General features: G+C 32.5%; 1 non-coding gene across 1 annotated transcript; it reads left to right on the forward strand.

Moving 5' to 3' along the window:
* The first annotated feature begins 298 nt into the window (after positions 1–298).
* On the forward strand, positions 299–406 carry LOC112746523 (small nucleolar RNA R71). Its single transcript, XR_003174403.1, has one exon. It is a non-coding gene; the product is annotated as a small nucleolar RNA R71 (small nucleolar RNA).
* The last annotated feature ends 2,928 nt before the right edge of the window (positions 407–3,334 follow it).

A 3,334-nucleotide genomic window follows, 5' to 3' on the forward strand; every position in this document is an offset into this window, starting at 1 on the left:
TCAATCCATTCAGACTCTGAGAAATCATATTGACTTGCTGAGTCAATATTTTGTTCTGAGCCAATATGGCATTCAGAGTATCAATTTCAAGAACTCCCTTCCTTTGAGGCGTCCCATTATTCACAGGATTCCTTTCAGAAGTGTACATGAACTGGTTATTTGCAACCATGTCAATGAGTTCTTGAGCTTCTACAGGCGTTTTCTTTAAGTGAATGGATCCACCTACAGAATGGTCCAATGACATTTTAGATAATTCAGACATACCATCATAGAATATATCCAGAATGGTCCATTCTGAAAGCATGTCAGAAGGACACTTTTTGGTCAGTTCCTTGTATCTCTCCCAAGCTTCATAGAGGGATTCACCTTCTTTTTGTCTGAAGGTTTGAACATCCACTCTAAGCTTACTAAGCTTTTGAGGAGGAAAGAACTTGGCTAAAAAAGCCGTGACCAGCTTATCCCAAGAGTTTAGGCTATCTTTAGGTTGAGAGTCCAACCATATTCTAGCTTTGTCTCTTACAGCAAATGGGAAAAGCATAAGCCTGTAGACCTCGGGATCAACCCCATTGGTCTTAACAGTATCACAGATCTGCAAGAATTCAGTTAAGAACTGAAAGGGATCTTCAGATGGAAGTCCATAAAACTTGCAATTCTGTTGCATCAGAGAAACTAATTGAGGTTTCAGCTCAAAAGTGTTTGCTCCAATGGTAGGGATTGAGATGCTTCTTCCATGTAAATTGGAATTAGGTGCAGTAAAGTCACCAAGCATCTTCCTTGCATTGTTATTATTTTTGGCCATGTCTCCTTCTTTTTCGAAAATTTCTGTCAGATTTTCTCCAGAGAGTTGTGCTTTAGCTTCCCTTAGCTTCCTCTTCAGAGTTCTTTCAGGTTCAGGGTCAACTTCAACAAAAATGTTCGTATTCTTGTTCCTGCTCATATGAGAAAGAAGAAAACAGAAAAGAAAATTTGGAATCCTCTATGCCACAGTATAGAGATTCCTTTATGTGAGTAGAAGAAGAAAAGAAATTCGAACACAGAAAGAAGGAGGGGGTTCGAATTTTTAAGAAAACGAGGAGTGTTAGTAGATAAATAAAATAATTAGAAGGAGATGAGAGAAAAGAATTTTCAAAAATTAAATAAATTAAAATAAAAATACTTTTTTTAATTTAAAATTAAAATTAAAATTTTGAAAATTAAGCAAGGAAAATTAAATCAAATTAAATTAAATTTAAAACAAATAGTTAATTAAAAAGAAAATTTTAGAAAAAGAGGGAAGGTGATTTTCGAAAATTAGAGAGAGAGAATTAGTTAGGTAGTTTTGAAAAAGATATGATTGAAACAAAATGATAGGATTAATTGAAAAAGATTTGAAAATTAATTTTGAAAAGATAAGAAGTTAGAAAAGATTTTGAAATTGATTTTGAAAGAGATATGATTGAAACTTAATTTGAAAAAGATTTGAAAAAGAAATTTGAAAAGATTTGATTTTTGAAATCAAAGTTTATTACTTGACTAACAAGAAACTAAAAAAATATGATTCTAGAGTTTAAAGATTAAACCTTTCTTATTAGGCAAGTAACAAACTTAAAAATTTTGAATCAATCACATTAATTGTTAGCATTAATTTCGAAAATATGAAATAAAAATAAGAAAAAAATTTTGAAAAAATTTTTGAAAGTTTCGAAATTTATAAAGGAAAAATGAAAAAGATTTGATTTTTGAAAAAGATTTGAAAAAGATAGAATTTTTAAATTGAAAATTTGATTTGACTCATAAGAAACAACTAGATTTTAAAATTTTTTGAAAAAGTCAACTCAAATTTTCGAATTTGATGAGAAGAAAAAGGGAAGGATATTTTTTTTATTTTTGAATTTTTAATGATGAAAGAGAAAAACATCAAAAAGACTCAAAACATGACAATTATGAATCAAAACAAGAAAAATATGCAAGAACACTTTGAATTCAAAGATGAACACCAAGAACACTTTGAAGATCATGATGAACATCAAGTATGTATTTTTGAAAAAAATTTTAATAAAAGAAAACATGCAAGACACCAAACTTAGAAATTTTTAATATTTAGACACTAAGAATTCAAGAATGCATATGAAAAACAAGAAAAGACACAAAACAAGAAATTTTAAAGATCAAACAAGAAGACTTATCAAGAACAACTTGAAGATCATGAAGAATGCAATGCATGAAATTTTCGAAAATAATTTTTAGAAAATTAAAAAGATGCAATTGACACCAAACTTAAAACTTGACTCTAGACTCAAACAAGAAACACAAAATATTTTTGATTTTATGATTTTATAGTTTTTTTGGATTTTTCGAAAATTATTTTGGAAAAATGAAAAAGAAGAATTTTTTTTTTGTATTTATCGAAAATAAGAAATAAAAAGCTTAAAATTAAAATAAAATTACCTAATCTGAGCAACAAGATGAACCGTCAATTGTCCAAACTCGAACAATCCCCGGCAACGGCGCCAAAAACTTGGTGCGCAGAAATCGTGACGGTTCCATTCCTTGGTAACGGCGCTAAAAACTCAATACGCACGTTCATAATCTTAGTTCTTTGTCACAACTTCGCACAGCTAACCAGCAAGTGCACTGGGTCGTCCAAGTAATAAACCTTACGTGAGTAAGGGTCGATCCCACGGAGATTGTTGGCTTGAAGCAAGCTATGGTCACCTTGTAAATCTCAGTCAGGCGGATTCACTTGATTATAGAGATTTAATAATTAAAAAGATAAATAAAACGTAAATTAAAGATAGAGATACTTATGTAATTCATTGGTGAGAATTTCAGATAAGCGTATAGAGATGCGTTCGTTCCTCCTGAACCTCTGCTTTCCTATTGTCTTCTTCCAATCATTCATACTCCTTTCTATGGTAAGCTGTATGTTAGGCATCACCGTTGTCAATGGCTACATCCTGTCCTCTCAGTGAAAATGGTCCAATGCGCTGTCACTGCATGGCTAATCATCTGTCGGTTCTCGATCATATTGGAATAGGATCCATTGATCCTTTTGCGTCTGTCACTACGCCCATCACTGGCGAGTTTGAAGCTCGTCGCAGCCATCCCTTCCCAGATCCTACTCGGAATACCACAGACAAGGTTTAGACTTTCCGGATCTCAAGAATGGCCGTCCATGGATTCTAACTTATACCACGAAGATTCTGATTAAGGAATCCAAGAGATACTCATTCAATCTAAGGTAGAACGGAAGTGGTTGTCAGGCACGCGTTCATAGGTTGGGAATGATGATGACTGTCATGATCATCACATTTATATTGAGGTGCGAATGAATATCTTAGAATCGGAATAAGCT

Source organism: Arachis hypogaea, chromosome 14 (genome assembly GCF_003086295.3).
Source record: "Arachis hypogaea cultivar Tifrunner chromosome 14, arahy.Tifrunner.gnm2.J5K5, whole genome shotgun sequence".
Taxonomy (NCBI): Eukaryota; Viridiplantae; Streptophyta; class Magnoliopsida; order Fabales; family Fabaceae; genus Arachis; species Arachis hypogaea.